Source organism: Trachurus japonicus, chromosome 3, assembly GCF_045865225.1.
Source record: "Trachurus japonicus isolate A0001 chromosome 3, Traja_1.0".
Taxonomy (NCBI): domain Eukaryota; kingdom Metazoa; phylum Chordata; class Actinopteri; order Carangiformes; family Carangidae; genus Trachurus; species Trachurus japonicus.
Window position 1 is genome coordinate 9,542,322 of NC_140909.1, and position 18,547 is coordinate 9,560,868.

An 18,547-nucleotide genomic window follows, 5' to 3' on the forward strand; every position below is an offset into this window, starting at 1 on the left:
CACGGATAAACACCGCAGCTGATTTTTGATTTGAAATGTCTCTGTCTTCACCAACCAGACATCAGAAAGACCAAACAACCGAGACCTTTTTACACATCGTATTATCTTTCCATATACATTATACTGTGCTGTGCAGAAAGACATGCTATTATGTTCCAAGTGACAGCACGCTGCAGGGATGAGGGCAGGGAGAGTGTGTGTGTGAAGTGATGGGGGCTGCACAGGTATAGTCTCCAATATCTCTAGTGGTGGTGGAGGTTGTGTGGCTAAGACCTGATGATAAACAAGATGAGAGGAGGTAAACAACAGCAGGCCTGGTAAAGGTAGAGGAGGGGGGCAACAGAAGGGTGGAGGACGGCAGGAGATAATAAATGTGGCAGCACATGTTGTGACATCTGTCTTTCTAAGTGTTATCTAATTTGTTGTAGAATATTTCAACAATGATCAAAACTGATGGGAATATGCCACAGCAGTGTGTGTGTGTGTGTGTGTGTGTGTGTGTGTGTGTGTTTGAAATCTGTTCCTTTCAACAAGAAGTTTGTGACAAGTTAGTGACATGTCACTTCTGTCGTGGTGCTTATTTTCTTTTATGGGACACAGTGGTTTGGTGTTGAACAGTATCATGTGTAATGAATGCGTGCAGTGACGGAGAACTCGCCGTTCCCCTCGTACGCCCAAAGTGGCATTTTTTTATTTTTTTTTTTAGGGTGGGTGGGTTTTTTTTCTCTTCTTCTTCTTTGCTTCGTGGTTTACAGAAAGAAAAATGTACTTGTGCTCATACAGGAGGAACATTTTTCTCTCTCTCTGTGTGTCCGCACCATTGTCACTAACTAATGGACGAGAAAATCCTGATGAAATGAGAGCTGGGCTGAGAGTCGTCAGGAGCAGACGGTGGGGGCATCACCTTCACCAAGTCACCGTTAAAGAGTTGAAAAGCTGATACAGAGCCAGACAGATTGATGGGAGACGGTGTAAAAACAGCAATGTAATGCAGCGCCTGTTTGAAAACGGCATCTCCAGCTTTTTTATATTTTGAATTTCATCCAGCTTTGGCTGTTAATTTGCCACAATGTGATTGAGTGATGTTTTTCCTTGAACGCAGGTTGGTCTCATGTCAAAGATTAAACTTGAGTGCATGTGATTTTTAAAAAAAATTTTTATTCAGAAACAAATAGAGCATATTGTGTGCCAACTGAACATCAACCAGGGCAGAGGCAGTTTTTTTTTCTCTGCTCTATTAGGTCTCTGTGTCCCTCTGGCTGCTGTAAGTGAACAGTATTGCTAACATTAAAGGATTACAGATAAAAAAAAAAAAAATCTAAATATATGTATCTTCACAGGAACTGTATAATTGCACAAGTAACCTAAGTGGCCCATTTTGATCTGTATCATTCACTCTCCCACCAAATATGTTTTTCTCAAAATAATTGGACAATTTCTTTTAGTGCACACAGCATAGTTGTGCATAATTAACTTTGACTTCAAAATGCAACAGTCGAGGCTATGGTAAGTAGCCTGTGTTGATTTTTTTTTTTTAAATCACACATTAATATGTAGAATTAATTGGAGGGGCCTTGGTGGCCGCATGTTCCTGACACAGGTCTGGGACTGTAATCAGGTGCAGGAATTAGTCGGCCTCATTGTTTTTTATGAATCAGATGAAGATTTGTACAGTGAGCTGTGTGAAGATGGTTGCCTTTATTTCCATATCAAAGAGGCTGCACAGTGCAGCCGGGCAGTAATTAAAATGTGGTGGATTTTGGAGCCCCTGCACATGTACACACACTGTGCACACACACATACACACACACAGGCATAGAGATACATACGCACAATGCTCACACTGGTCTCTCTCTCTCTCTCTCTCTCTCTCTCATACACACACACACACACACACACACACACACATACACACAGCATATGGACCAAGGCTGCGAGCTGTCAGGTTGTGTGAAAAGAGTGCAGGTGGTTGAAACTGAATTTTAAACAAACACTCATGTCGCTTCATGTTCCCTTTGCAGACATTTGGGTTCACAATCCAACGGCAGTTTAAGAAAACAGTTTTCTTCCCCTGTTTTTTTTTTTTTTGTGGCAACCATTTTGTCAGCTTCAGTGTGAGAGAGTCGTACATTAATTATTATTTTTTTTCACTTTGATTCAGTAACAGCTTTCACTCACTGCGGTCACACTAACCTTCCATTTTAGTCACAGGCTCACAGGGAAATGATGCTTATTCATCAGTCTATCAACTTTTTAACACACAAACACACACACAGACACAGACTCTAGTCTATATATGTATGTGTGACCTTGCTGCAGAATGGTGGGATTATTAAAAACAAGAACGAGAAAGAGAAGCTGTGATCTTTCGCCCCGAGTGATTTGTGTGGTGCCCTACTAGAATTGGAGAAGCTCTGAAGACCCAAGATTGTGTCTTGTGAGTGAACAAGGGAAAAGAGATTAGTGTAATGTGGGCTTTAGCGCCGCTCGCACACAAAAGCATCACAACAAGCCTTTCCTTGTGATCCCCGACATTGTGTTTGGATCAGCCCATCCCTTGGGCAAACCACCGCCTTGGAGGAAGTGTTAAAGGACTCTATGAAAATATCAGTTGAGCCACTGGGCAGCTGTGACACTGGAAGTTTTCATGTAAATATAATGTGAAAGCCTCGCCCTCTAATAAGGGGAAAGCTGTGCAATTATGGCATGGAGCACATACCTAATTTGAATTTCTTATTTCTCATGAATAACCCTATTGCAAAAAAACAAAAACCCTCGTCAATTATTTCAACATTTCGGGGTTGAGTATGAGTCACAAGTTGTAATCACTGACCTTTTGTGACTAAAAATATGATTGATCCAAGTTTGTGTACTCCATGGTCTTAGAGAAGATGGTGGTTGTTTTTGTGTCCAAGTTACGCAGGTCTCCGCTGTCTGTAAAAAGCTGAGCGATTAGACATTATCCAGTTGGTGGTGGAGGTTGACAGCCGGCCTGGTATCTGCCAGCTTGATCTGACATGGGATGTAAAATATGCTCCTCAGTTATGAGTACGCCAGCCAATCTGGCTTCTTTACTCTGCGGTCCAGCCTTTAGGATGCTGGGAGCCGACGTGTTGGCACATAACTGTTTTCGGATCAGACCGCCGACTTTGTTTCTGTGTGCTTGTATGTGTGTGTGCAAACTCTTGAGCGCTCTTTGAACACATGAAACTGGATGTTGTCCTCTTTAGCATGCGTTGAGGTGACACGGCCGCGATGGGCAACACTGCCCTGATCCGTGATGATGCAGAGGGCTCGGGTCCAGATACTTGGATTCTTCAGTCTGAATAATAAAGAGTGAGTCAAGTCGAAACACAATACTGAAGACATGACTTCATCAAGAAAGCCTCCATCATGTAATTACACAAATGCAAAACTGAACCGAGACGCTACATCTTAGCATATTTACACTGATTTAAAATGCGGATCGAAACCTTCGTTAACTTGTTCCTTCCATTGCGATTTTTTTTTGAAGAGGAGCCTCGACACTGAGATTCAAGCTCAGCAGATAGTGTGTGTCGTCCCTGTTGGATGGAAACAAACGCTCTGATCAACCACTTGCATCATGGAGCAGCTACTGTGACATCTAAAACAGGCGAGGAAGTTATGGAAAAGAAAAGACATATTGGGCCAGAAATCAGATTCCCAACAGTTTTTCCTGTGGAAAATGCTAATGTACGATGCCAAAAATAAATCAAAGTGACAAAGAGGGAGGGGAGGGGGAAGAGATGGAAAGGGTCTTGTGGCTAAAGTTCTGATGAAGTTAACCATAGCATCTCTTCTTGCCCAGGTCTTTTGTTTCCTCTCTGAATAATTCCTTTTTACACAGACTTGGATGTGTTACAAGGCTTTGCCCTTAATGTGCATTATGAGAAAATGGCTTCAGCAGACCCGACCACAAGCTTTTTCTTGGTCTCTGTCTGTCTTTGTTATCCTCTCTCTTACTCCCTGAGTAAGGGGAGGGGGGTGTTTAGGCCCCTGTTTTGGTGAAAGGATGGGCTAAGAGCAGATTTTCTGTGACTTTCTAAGACTAAAGGCTCCACACAAATAATGATGTCGGTGTTGGCGTTGCCTCAGATCTCTCTGATGATGTGTAAGTAGATCAAACTCAGTCTCTTTTAGTCTAAGAAATTGATTTTTCTCCTGACCACATGCAGGGTGAATTTTTCACGAGGGAAATCTCCGCCGTTTCCAAGGTGGTCGAGAATACTTTTTTTGTTCGCATTGGGTGGTAGTGTGGAAGTAGAGCTGACGTTCCCATTTAGTTTGTTTCCAAATGGCACAGTTTCCTACCTTCACCAGTGCACTGTGACTGCAGGAATGACTTAATCCATCACTCTGTCTACTTGCACCATAATAAAACCATAAACACAGCACAGAGGGGGAAAAAAACTTTCGACTTAAACCAACAAGAAAAAAAAAAAGAAAAAATCTAATTCCAGTTTACAGTCAGCTGCTCGTTCTTTAAGGATCAGTGAATTAATATACATACTGTAGAAACAACTTCAGCCTGTAATTGCACTGAAGAAACCGCTGATTGGCTCAAATGCACATTTATAGGCAAAGTGCAGCTATAGTGAGGAAAACCCAGAGAGCCCGACTCACAGCTAGAAGAAGAAGAAGAAGAAGAAGGAAAAAAAAAAAGCCAAAGAAAGAACCAACTGTGATAATCACTTTCTTGAATGGGACTAAAAAAGAGAAATCTGCTGAAATGATAGAGAAAGCCTGTGGTTTGGCCCATGTTGTAAATTTCCCATGAGCCTCTTTGACAATCTGAGGGGATAGCCACTCTGGCACACGCCACCCGCCCACATACAATACACACACACACACACACACACACACACACACACAGACGCAAACACAGAGCGGCGGTCCTGCCAGGCAGTCCGGGTGTAGAAACCTCTGGGAGAGGGCTGGGCTGAGGGAGGATGATTGACAAGAGGTGGGAGACTGAGGAGGACCAGAGGAGGATGGGAGGGGTTGTCCTGTTTGAGCAACAGTAACACTCGTTCTTTTTTCCACTTGACAGAACAGACTGTAAAATCGAGAAAAACTTTGCTGAGGAGAGTGGAATCGGTGGAACAAGAAGTTAGAAGAGAAATAATGTTCAGGTTCTGACAAAGACAGATCTTTTGCCTTCGCTGGAATTTTACACAACCACGATTAATTACCCAGCAGGCTGCGTACAAATACATACAAATGACTTACAAGCTCTCCTTAACGTCTTACGTGTCCTGTTCGTATGCAACTCATTTGCAAAAGCAGTTTTACGTTTGCTATCAAAGCGTGTTTGCAGAGTTGCTTTCTCTCACCGCAGTGCAAAGTTACAGGGAGGAGGTCGTGGTGGACGGCACACAGGCACATGACTTTCACGCTGCAGACCCGGGGGGAAGTGCATCCCATCAAAGTAAACTTTTTTAGCATTCGCCATGCTCACGATATTTCTCCTAACCTTAACGAAGTGTTGTAGTTTCCCAACCTAAACCATAATATACTTAGCATAACCACAGTGTTTCCCTAACTCTAACCAAGTGCTTTGAATTGCCTAAACGCAACCATAAAAAATCTAATTAAGCTTTAGCTGCAGGGACTTTGTTACAAAAACAAATGAAAAACATTCGACTCTCTGCAGCAGCTTTGTCAATGTGTAAATAAAATAGAATAAACTGAATGATTCTTTTACAAAAAAACCCCAGATCCGATGGCCTTGCGTTTACTTGAAACTGTTATTACCAATTGTAAATTAGACGCATGTGAACATAGTCACATTACCGCCACAGTCAGATGCTCGCTTGTACATAGGCACATGCACGCAGCAGGGATAAAGGCTTTATGTCCTTGGTTATAGGGGTGGGGTTGAGGGTAGAACTGGGGAGGTACAACGTTCCTCCTCATCCTCAGCAAAGCTAAATTTATTGGTTACCATCTGCAGGGTGGAGGAGTTTGGGTTGCGGCCAGGCCAAAGAAAGGCTTCTAATTAAACAGTCATCATTATCAACTTGTGGTCAGTGATCATCATCCCCAACACTGGTTCTCCAAGATGAACATGGAATCATTGAGGCTTTCCTTGAAGCCCATGCTGGACTGAATTAGAACAGAAGAAACAGAGGAGAAAAGTGCTAGCAAGAACGTTTTCTTTTTTTTTTTTTCTTACTCTCTTGGCAGAACAGACAGCATGAGGCCCTGTGCCATATCCACTCAGGTTTAAACAATTACCCGACATCAGAGAAACCAGTAGAGCCTCAGTGCTGGCACAACCGTCTTGCTTTCTGACTGCTGTACTTCAGTCCACGGTTTCAGACGTGGCCAAGTGTCACATGTAAGCGGAGCTTTCGATAATTTCAATTAGTGTAAGAGGGTGTGCCTGCAGTATCTGTATCAGTGCTGCTGGAGGAGCATTCCTTTGAGGTTGACAGCCCCTTAATATAGTATTTCATGGTTTGATGTGTGAGTGACACAGAGGCGCTCCAAGAGGATGGCAAAATGGTTTATTAGGACCTAATTAGAGCCCTGTGATTAAAGGGGAAGTGACTGTGATTAGGAGACCTGCAGATGATGTGGAAACATGGATGAATATTCAGAGGAGAAAAGCACAGTATGTATTAGCCTGTGTGTGTGTGTGTGAGAGAGTGTGTGTGTGTGTAATTGTAGAATATGCGAGCACCACAGAGTCCAGGCAGCCTCGGAGCAGTCGTGTTATAATATCATCTTTACAGCAGATCTCAGCAGAAGAGCTTTACAACTTACGCTATTAGGCGCAAAATGCACAAACGGCTGTGCTGGTGTAAACCCTGCAGCTGATGTTTTTTTGGTGAGCGATCGTTCCTGCACTTGCTTCATGCAGAAATTCAGAAATTTGATGAGCGGCTCTTCTACTACAAACGTCATAAAGAGGGGAGGGGAAAAAAAGGTAGAGATCAGTTTGTTGCTTTTTTTTATGGTTTCAGTCCAGCATGTAAGAGTAATGCTGAGGACTTTCACAGCCAATTGAACATGAAACCATGAGGAATGTTCTGCAAAGCCAGGTCTGCTCCTGGAAGCTTAGGACACTCGCACAAGAATCACACATTCTTGTGAACTTCAGAGTATGTGGTGTTTAATCAAAGTGATAAATGGTCTTATTATTATTTGTCCCCATCAATAGAGAGATTAGCATTGGATTTTTTTTCTCTTTCTTTTCACCTCACAAACTTCGAACTTTTTCAAGATATGTGATAGCCGCCGCCGCCATTAGAAATCATTTATGGGAGTGTTCTGAGGGCAGGAGATTGTCAGCAGGGCTTCGAGATTTTTACAATTTCACAACTGACTTCCTCCTTAAAATGACACTGGCTTACCTGCCTATTACTCCCTTTGATTTCTACAGTACATGCTTCTGCGCTCTGAGAGGTATTCATAATAAGCTTAAACTCCACTGGCTTCATTGCTAAAGGGGGCTTATCTCTCGGCTATTCAAGAGAAAGAAGGGTAATATTTTTTCCAATTTCAACATTTTACTGTCAGGCCACACTCTGCCCAAAAGCACGTTTTAAGGAGCAGGCATGCGACATACAGACACATACATGCAGCTGACACACACACACACACACACACACACACACACACACACACACACACACACACACACACACACACACACTTTTAAAAAAATGTATGAAATTTTTGTCATTTAAAATTGAAACGGGACAGCTGTGTATTTTCTTTTTTTTTTTTTTTTTGCTGGATGGAAGTCACATATTTCAGCACATTTATTTATGTTTTATTCAGTATACATATATATATAAAGGTTGTGGGAACCAGTCAGCTAGTTTTATTTAAAAGTCTGCCTGGCTCATTCAATTGAAATATACGTCTGTTATGTCCGGAGAAAGGGAACCCTCAAAAGTGTTTTTCTTTTATTACATCAATCATACTTACCTTGCAGCACTTATTGCAAGTTTGGACTCGCAATTTAATCAATTTATATTTTCATTTTGTCCCGATGGAATGTTCAAAGCATACTCCGCTTTACAATGTGTACTCATATGTAATGTAAGATATACTTGAAAACTAGTTTGTGGTGAGTGGCGGTGGCCATGGAGGGCCCTCTCTCTTTTGCTTGGAGCAATGTCAGTTTTTCTTTAGAGGAATAATGAGAAGCATGTGTTGGGCAAGTGAAAAAAAAACACATAGTGATCTTTCATGTGACCCACCTGTTGTGCTTTAAACACGGTTAATAACACCCTCATGTTACCGTTGTGTGGACAGCCACGTGTTAAAGCTTCTTCCTCCTGCTCCTCTGCTGCTTTCTCTGCTTAATGATTTGGATTTTAGGAGCTCCATGAAGGTGCCTGCATGCATGGCCACACAGAAGCAAAACGAAACACTCAAACAGAAAAACTAAACCTTAATGACTACCAGAATTTAAATACACATAATCTGTAGGTGCAAAGTGTTTGTTTGAACTATATCTTTCTCCAGCAGTTAACAGTGTGCAGTGGGTTTTGCAATGTGAGTCTAAGTGCTCCCCAGCTCTCTGTGCCTGCAGCCTCAGCCTCAGCCTGCTGAGTTTCTCAGTTTTACCGTTGCTTGTGCCATGCTGTAATGGGCTCCCAGGACATGATGGGAATATAATAACTGCTTGACGATGTTTTTCTTACCCCCCTCATTCTTAACTAAATGCAAAATGTGCCCAGAAACATGGCATATATGGTGCAGGTTGTGATGTCACTTGTTATTGCTGGATATGCGAACCAGTAAATTTTGGATTATTTTCCACAATCGGCTGCACAGAGTGCATTATGTCACAAAGGCCACATTGTAGCTGGTTGGGTGTAGAGCAGTGTTGTCTCTCTCTCTCCCTCTCTCTCTCTCTTTCTCTCTCTCTTTCCCTTGTTCTGTGCATTGCTTGGCTGCTTCCTGTGCTTCCACTCCAGACTGGTGCCTTACTTTCTGCCTATTCCTCTTAACTTGTGCTGCAATCAATGGACAACAGGCCCGTAGGATACATTACATAATGGGAATAAAATCATGAATTAAAGAGTTTGCAGAATGCTACCCAGACTCAATATTTCCCCCTCTGTGCAATTTGATTATGTGCAAATTGCTGTGGATGTCTTTGTGATGTTATAATATTAGGGATGGATTTCTCAAATGATGGGGTGTTCATATATTTGCACCGCCTCAGTTGAATGCACGCTCTGTGAAACGTGACATTAAATGATGAGATGAATTAATCGATGATAAATGTATTTTAAATCCTCTGGTGTACAATTGGGATCCTGACACTGCTTTTGTTCGCTGCAGTGTATGGAAAGGAAGAGTGTCCGATAAAGAGCCTCCTGTTTTTCCACTAATTAAATTTGCCACTAACATATGCTGGCAGGAACCTCTTACCTTGTTTGACTTATTTATTGCCTGGCTGTGGAGGTAATTTGACCTTTCATTTCAAAGGCTCTTTTTTAATCCAGAAAAGGAGTGTTAAACTCAATTATACCAGTGATCAGTGGCTCAAACACTACATTTGTTTCCTCTGAGGGGACAAGCCAACTACAGCCCTGCTCCCATGCAGCTCCTTGTCCCTTCCTCCTGGCCCTTCCACCCCTACAGGGTAACTGGGTGGGGGGGTAAATTAGGAGGAGAGAGAGAGGGAGGGAGGGAGGGGGGTCATGAGTGAGACGAGAGAGGACGAATGGAGGGAAAGAGAGAGAGAGAAAGAGGGAGAGAGGAAAGTGCCCTATAGTTCCTGCCATGTCACTGGAGATTTGTGTCCTCCTTTTAAATCATTTCCCTCTTTAGAAGATTAAGAAGGCAGAAATATTCTCAAACTGATCATTTTCCCTCCCCCTAAATGGCTTCATTTGCATTTGCAAACGCTGCTATTAATTGAGGGTTTCAAAAAAAAAAGACAAATGACCTCTGCAACTGTAAATGAAAAGAAAAAACATAGGTTATAATGTTAATTGTTCAAATGCCAAAATGGCTGTAAAGGGGCAAGTGGAGCTTCAGATCAGATTTACATCACATGTGCCATAGTACAGTGTTTTTTATAATAATATTATTTTTTAATTTCTTTTTAATCCTTTTTTTTTTTTTCTCAGGTAAATGTTGTTAGCATGTGTTTTTGCTCTGTGTCAGTTATTCATTTAGTTTTAAGTAAAAAAAGACCAACACTTGGATAGGAGTTTTTGGCCTGTTGCAGTGAAATGCAGTTGTAATGCAGAGCACAATGTTGTGTTATATGAATAGGAGATGGAAAATGAATGTTCCTTTTTCTCTCTCTCTGAGAACACTGCAGCCTGGTTCAGACTTCCTTTACTCTGTAACACGCAACAACAAAGGTTTCCCCACATTCCCCAGTTAAAGTTGTCTGGCTGCACTGTGCTGAGCTTGCCACTATAAAATAATTATCTGTCAACCTAAGCCTGCCTTTGCAAATCAAAAAATGTGCGACAGTAATACAAGTCATTGGTGGAAAAAGGCCACTATCAAATAGTGCGTCCCCGCTTCTCCTCGAACAAGGAAAACACTGAATAATTTGCGGACACCAATGCCTTGTTGTAACCTGATCATTTATGGATCAGTTGTTTCCTTTCTGGTTTAATTCACCATGTGATTGATTTTCAGTGCCGTACTGTTGGAAAATATCCACACTAAACCGTGCCTGAAATAGGGAATCATTTGAATACAGATGCTTACAGCTTAGGCCTTGTCACTGGAAACCACTTGGAGCCAGGAGACAATTGCAGGTTGATTATGTTGCTTCTGACAGAAGTTGCGAGTCCTTTGTACAAGGCAGAGATATTTGCATCTAAATGCTTATTGTAGACATCTACACAGCATAAAGACTGATTGTAAATGCCAGCTGTCGGGGCTGTACTCGGGAATAAAAAATAATTTCAATAAGGAAAATTGAGATGGAAATGAGGAAATTATTTTCAAATAGTGGAGCTGAAATCAATAAGTAGGAAATGGCAGGAGTTTGTTGGTGCTGGTTGTGTTTGTCATTTTTTATTGAGCGTGTTTGTACAATCACATGTGAATCTATTTACAGTTAGCATTGTATTTTAACTGGTGGAAATACAGTGTTTATATTCATGTCTTCCTATTCTTTGCTTACTTGTGCATGCTGTGTGTTTTGCACTGCAGGTACTGTATGAGAAGAGTTTGGTTTCTGTTAATTGATCAGATTTAATATATATCATGATTGTTATGATACAACAAACCTGCTTCTTTTGATCAGATTGTGTTTACAGGTATTTGAGTTGGTTGAAACGTGCCATTTCAGTCTTTGTGATGTTTTCTGTGTGTGTGTGTGTGTGCGCTCTGTGTGTAAATGCAGCTATACAGTATATGTGGGTGTACATGTGTGTGTGTGTCTGCCTGGTGCCCAAAGCAGAGTGATGCCCCTGCTGATTCTCCTCCTCTAAGCTCTTTGTCCTGCAGCACTCAGTGTGTCTGCCTCCTCGGGAGACTGGCAGGCTTCTCTAGTGTGGCTCCACAAAGGCCCAGCCTCCTTTGAGGTGTTAAAAACTTCCATTTATGCATCTCCCTGGACAAAAAAGCACCAAGCCCATTTGAGTCCAGTAGCAACACAGGCGGACATTGTGGCCATGCTTCTCTAGCACTCATTTCACAGATTCTAAAACGAGTATATGGTGAACAGGATTTGAGGGGCTAAAGTGCCCCGTGAGGGCCAGGCGATAAGAGGGGAGAAACGCCACCACGCAGTAAACTAGAAGATGGGTCCAGGAAAATAAACACATTACCTGAGACAGACCCCCCAACATACACAAAAACACAGACAGAGAAAAAAGGAAAGAAAGAAAGAAAGAAAGAAAGAAAGAAAGAAAGAAAGAAAGAAAGAAAGAAAGAAAGAAAGAAAGAAAGAAAGAAAGAAAGAAAGAAAGAAAATATGTGTGCATATGTATCTTGGAAGTTAAGAACAGAAGTCTCATCAGTGTGCAGAAAGACAAGCCTATTCTGTGTTCTCTGTCTTTACAGGCTTTGAAGTGAAGAATATATGAAAGGGAATCAAAGAGAATTGATAGGTTGCACACCCGCCTGTTAGCAGCACTGGGGACTGAACGCCGTCCACCGCGGAGGAAAACACTCTGTTTGCCGGTCGTTTCTCTGCCTTCACCCTTCCTCAACCCAGTTGCTCAGTAAATAGACTTTTTTTTTTTATTCTTGTTACTTGACGCAAAGGAAATGACAGATAATGTGTTTGCCGAGCAGCACATGAAAGCCCCCTGCAGCCACGGCACTGTATCTGCATCAGGCAATTGCTGGTAACAAACCGGGTAGATTTTTCTTTTCTTTTCCTTTTTTTCTTTCTTTTGGTGCATGACACTATTGCTCCTCAGCTCTGCTAAATATAAAAACACACTGACCACTGTTTTAATCCCAACAAATATATTTTAACTGGAGTGACACTATGGGAGTCATTCCTGACACGTTGGTGCTAGACATTTTGTGGATGTCTGGTCTGCTGTAGTTCAGTGGCAGGACGGGGGCCGGAGACAGAAAAATAAGCAGTTTGAGAGAGACAGAGGGTAAAGATAAAAAGAAGAAGAAAAGAGAGATTTGTCTGGCTGTGACAGTTAACGGTGTGCTGGAGCATGAAACAGCTGTTTGCACGTGATTGACCTGTTTCCGACACCAAATAACTCAATGATATGGTGGCTCTCTTGTGGAAGTACAGCTTGTCTTTTTAATGGCACAGCACTTGGACGTCTTTATTTATTTGTCCATAGATGTTCAAAGTTTGTCATGTCAGTGTAGGAAGTGGATACATTTACGAGACGACAATGACTACCGCCCCTCCATAAAATGATCTATGCCCAAAGTGTCCACAGTTTACCTGAACTCTGGCTGATTCCTGACCAGCTCTGTCCTCTCATTCACGGCCACGGTGATTACTCACGGCATGGAAGCTGTCGTTTCATATTTCACAGATGATGCTAGAGGATTGACTTTATGGAACTGGATATTTAACAGACAATCACACGTGTTCAATCGCTGTATAAGGCATTTCTGAGGGCTATACTGTGCTCTGTGTGCCCTCCACGCTCCGCTCGCACCCCCACCTCTCTCCTCTTCCTCCCATTTCCCTATTTCCCCTGGGACCAGTGTTATAGCCCCACCTCATTGCATCCCCAAACTCCCCCATGCAGTCCGCGGCCTGACTCGCTGTGTGGCTGCTGCTTCTGCAGAGATAACCACACTTGCATCCAGGTAGGGAGCAGTCTGCTGATGGCATAGATTACCTCTATTGTCAAAATAACTACCTCGGCAGAATTCCTACTTTAGCTTGTTTGGACGCAGGAGAGAGTGAGGATTTGGAGCGGAGGATTGGGAGGATTTTTTTTTTTTTAACATGTTGCAGATCTGGATGAATACCAAACAGAAGTTGAGGTACAAGTTTTGGCTTGCCTCATGCATATCCACACACAACAACAAGACAAACTGCACTGATGCATACTGTAGTATGTGCACACGTGTAACGCAGCAGACACATAAACATACCGACACCCACATATGTGCAGTTTAAACGAGTCCCTCGCGCAGCAGTAGGAGTAATGCAATATAGAGTTAAAGCACATGAAACTCTAAACCTGAATTTGGTCGGGACAGCTACGTTGTGGTTCGGCCTCCTCCATGCTGTATACAGCTGTGGCCATGTTGTGTATTGATACTCAGCCACTGTCACATGATGGTTGAAAAACACAACTCTTTGTTATGGTCAAGGAAAATGAAATCAAGCGTACAGCCCACACGGTATATGAACACATGTCTGGAATTTGAAGGTTCAGTTGATGTGAAAGTGAATCTGATCTGTGCTGTGGTGGTAAAGCTGCTTTTCCTTCACATACTGACTGTACTGTACACCAGGCTTTAGCTCAAGTGGCAATTCCAGCCGGCATACAGCCTGTTTGACGTGTAACATAAAGATACATGAGAAGCTTCTACGTGGGAGGGTTTAGTACAAGTGAATGATTTAACCTTATATTTCACCCGCTGTGCTGCTGCACAAATGTGGGGATTTGAATTTAGTGTTGTGCCCAGACAAACTGCAAATGTGTGTTAAGTGTGCGTGTCTGAACTATACCAAATTTAAAGCTGTGTTTGTGTGGCTGTGTATGTGTGTGTTAGTGTGTATACCCTGACTGAATTTCAGTGTTGGAAACGATGCTATAATTTTTAACTCTGCTTCGCTGCATATGAAAGCTTTTGAGGCAACTTGAGTGTGTTTGCGCTTTTGCATTTCCATGTATTTCTTTAGTGTCTGTGAAGGATGTTTGTGTGTTCATGTGCGTATCTGCCTGTGTGTGTGTATTGGTGTGTGTGTGTGTGTGTGTGTTGAGCTAGCTACGACTAGCCAGAGCTAAAGAAAAGGCCACTCTTTGACAGAAATGCCACAGGTGGATGTGAGCTCTCTGTCCCTGCTCCTTTGATGTCGGTCTGTTTGGATTTTGTACGTGAGAGCTAAACCTCCTCTACGCTCAGTGTACTGAAATTATTTCAGCAGGAAAAAAGAAAAAAAACCCGCCTCTGTGCCTCATTCTGACTGTTCACTTGTGGACTAATGGGGCCAAATTTACTTGGTATCTCTTCCTCTCACCCCGACAGTTACTTGCTATAATTAAAAATAAAAAGAAATAGCAGTAATAATAATAATAATGGTAAAATGCTGAATATTGGTTAAGCGTGTTGACGATTTATTCATAACAATGTGGTGAAACTAATCATTTGAATTTGGGCTTGAGTGGAATTGTGTTTAATAAGTTCCCACTCCTCTAATTGGGAGTGGGGAGCGCTTGTTTTATGTTTCCTGCCCGCAGGTCTAATTCGCAGCAGGAAAAGAGCTGCTACATGCAGCTACAATAGGCCGGTTGACACTGACTCTTATTACACCACAGGGATTACTACGTTGGCTTCATTATAATATCATTTGGATTCGCTCATTATTTGCAATTATAAATTCTTTTTTTCACCCTCAGACAAATAATTAACTTAAATAACCAATGAATAAGGAATACGTTCCCCCATTTATTATTTACCTCATTGTTCTCAATCAACATCAGATTATGAATTCAAAGGTTTGTTAATATGTACTCTCTGTAATTATAAGAGCTCTCATTTATTTAGGCACAACAGGAATTAAGCCTATAGTCAGATGTTTGACAAAGACTGGTTCATTGAATTACCATCCATGTAATATGTGGTTTTATCCAGCAGGCAAAGGATTATTGTGTACACTGAATAGCTACTAATATAAGTTAATCGCGTGTGTGTGTGTGTACTGTATGTGTGTGTGCGTGCGTGCGTGTGAATACAAGAGTGGGTGGTTGCAGCTGGAGCATAGTTCAGAACAGTGAAATAGTCTGTGTTTAGCGTCATTTGAGAGGCAGGAGTAGATTTTAAACTCAGAGGTGCTATTCATGTAACAGCTTTCCATTCAGCTGGGGTCACCTGGGTCCCCTCTCCCCCATTGTCACCTCCAGCCTCAAGGCTACCACATTCAGACCTGTCTGCAACTCTTGCCTTTATCTGGCTCATTCTGTTCGCCCTCAGCCTCCCACGCAGCAGACTCTGTGCTGTGCTCTGACAACAATGCAGTGGTAGTCGGTGCATTTATCTGGTCTTGTTGTTGGTGGCTTATTTGCCCCTGACGAAGGGGAGACTAAGGTGCTGTAGTGCAAATTAGTGACAGATCAGTTAAGCGTGACCTTAAAAAACCCTTGGCCTTGTTTAATTGGCAGTGCTGAGGCGGACTAATTGTATAAATCAGCTGGTAATGAGATCTTGGCTTATTGTGAAAAACAAGATAATGTGAGAAAATGAACATGAATAAGCTCGCGAGCATTTTCCATCCCTCCAGCTAAGATGATCCCATCAGTGAACCGTTCTCTCTGCATTGTCATTACCTCTGAACTGTGGGTGTATTTAAGCAGGAATTAGCTTCTGATGACGCCTAAAACTGCACACACTTACACCGTACTTGAGTTTCCTGGTTATCTGCTCGTTCTCCAACAAAGCTCTTAAGTTGCAGCCCCTTCAACAGACATGCTGAAACTAGCAGAGCATGGCCCTCCTAAATAAATCATTAGCAGGCAGCGCTTGAAGAGAGAAGCTAAAAATTTAATAAAACAACCGTTTTATATGAAAGCTGTTTATTAGTGGAATGAATCCACCAACTGGAAGACAGATTAATGAGGTAGCGGAGAAGTGGAGTTTTAAACATTGTCTAGGACGGATTCCCATTGGTGACAGCTGTGAGCACTGGAGGTCAGACAGTAACAAAGCTGTTTCGCTCAGCTGTGGAGACTCTGACCCTCAGCCAACAACACTATTGCCCCAATTCTTTTCCTCTTGGTCTGTCTCTGTTTGCTCTGATGTAGGTAAATACAGTTATCTGAGACCCTCTGTTGATTTTAACCACGTTCCAAATTCATGTGTGGTTTTTTTTTTTTTAATCGACTGGAAGCGATTTTCACTCATTGATGAATGTTTAAATTTTAACCAGAAACGACGGGAGTTCTTAATAACAGTGATATGATATGTTGCATTCAAGGACGCACACTGAAAATAGCCCTCTCCTATTTGTGCTTACGTTTCAGGTTATTTACATGAATTCAAAACCAGCCGACCAGTGATCGCTGGGAGCTGGGGATCGAGTCTTTCAGTTTTTGTAAGTATCAATTTGCCTCTTCAGCTGTTTCTGTCTTGCCACATGTCTTACACACTCTCACACACACACACACACACACACACACACACACACACACACACACACACACACACCCCTGCTGTCTTTCACCCACAATGAACACCTGCATCAAATGAGGTGGACAATTGGATAGGCACACAATGTATGCACAATTAGACAGTTGTACAGGCACAAACTTACTGACGAACATTAGATCCTCCGACTTCTTTTTCTTGCGTTTTGGTTTTGCTTCAGTACTGTGGTGTGATTTTTTTTTTCTCTCTCTGTCTGCTTCTTTCACTTTCATAAAACATGCTCCTTTGCTCCTACACTCAAACACAGCAGCATTTTGAATTTTATTTACAGGTGACACTGGTCAAAAATGTGAAAATATTAAACTATCCAAGCTTCTTATTCTTTAACATCTGTCTTGACCCTTTTGTACCTATGCAGTATACGCTGGTATAAAAGCAGTTGAAGTGATTTCCTCCCCCCACACAGCAATACAGTAAGACAGTTGCTATGAAAGGTGGCATTTGCCTTTAAAAGAAACAGAATAGAGAGCACTACGGTCCTCTCTGCATCAATATCATATTACTTTAACTATCTTTGCTCAGCTGCTGCTCATGCAGGTTTTCTAATAAAAAATGTATCTTAGATATTAAGCAAATAAAGGCGAGTTACTTAGTTCATATTATTCTTTTTTTTTTCTTCCAAATGTCAGTTGGAGATAGAAAGGCAGTCATATTAATGTGGTTGAGAAGCTCTCCAATAATAGCAGGGGAAACATCTCTGAATTCAAAGTTCATGGCCATTTACCATTGTTTAATCATCCTGTTTCACGACGCAAACTGTCGTCTGCTCTGACGAACACGCACCTGTCTGCTGCCAGAGAGCTAACTCTGCTGCTGCTGCATGTCAGTGAACAGCTTGAACTCATAGCACAGCAGTCAGTGATCAGTCAAGTCACACTCTACATGGTTTAGTAAAGATAAAAGCAGAATATAATTAGTCCGTCTTAATAAATGTAAGACATTAGTGCAAATGCTGTTTGGTGACATGAATATATTACATATGTGCACGCTAAGTGGTGTGTGCAGGTCTTATATTATATACCTCATTATTTACTTAATCAATCTGCTGCAGCACCTCTTTTCAAACTTTGTATTTCTATTTTATTTCTATTTGAGGCACCAGAATCTGAATATGTTTTGTAATTATACGACAAAAAACGAGCTACCGTCACTAAACAGACGTATGAATAAAAGATGTTAAAGCAGCTGAGTCATCAGCAGAAGCTGCGAACAGCCCACCAACTTGGAAGATTGAATATGAAATTATGTTTTCAAAAATTGCAACCACGTAACGAGACATGATTGATGTGCATCTGCTGGTCACCACCTGTGTGTATTGGCCCCCGCTGGTCCAGCTAAAACAGCACCTCCTCAGGTAGTCGATAAATTGACCCCTGAAGTTTTGATTATAAGGATTTTAAGTCACTGTAATGTTATCGGGCATCTGTCAGTATTTGTTACAAAATAAAATACCGCATGAAGCCCCGGTGGACCTGCACTCATTGCGATATCGCTCCTCCGAGACACTGAGTTGGATCCTCGTACAATCTGAAACCTAGATCCATTGACCCACCACAGCTTTAATTAATCTCAAAACATGACAGAAAGTAATTTAGTTTGTGTCTGGAGTGCTTATAGTACAAGTTTAATTACACTCCTGCAATCTCATTTGGAAACACCTGAGGATGTTAGACCATGTGAATAGGCACACACTATACGCTCTTTGTTATTATGTGCCATT

At 42.0% G+C, this 18,547-nt stretch overlaps 1 protein-coding gene across 13 annotated transcripts in view; it reads left to right on the forward strand.

Moving 5' to 3' along the window:
• The window catches only part of sox6 (SRY-box transcription factor 6), a 133,116-nt gene that overhangs the window by 4,488 nt on the left and 110,081 nt on the right, over window positions 1-18,547 (forward strand). For all 13 annotated transcript variants that reach the window (XM_085760226.1, XM_085760253.1, XM_085760272.1 and 10 more), the window contains exon 2: window positions 16,644-16,714. The gene's annotated coding sequence lies outside the window, so the exon portion shown is untranslated. The remainder of the gene's footprint in view (window positions 1-16,643; window positions 16,715-18,547) is intronic.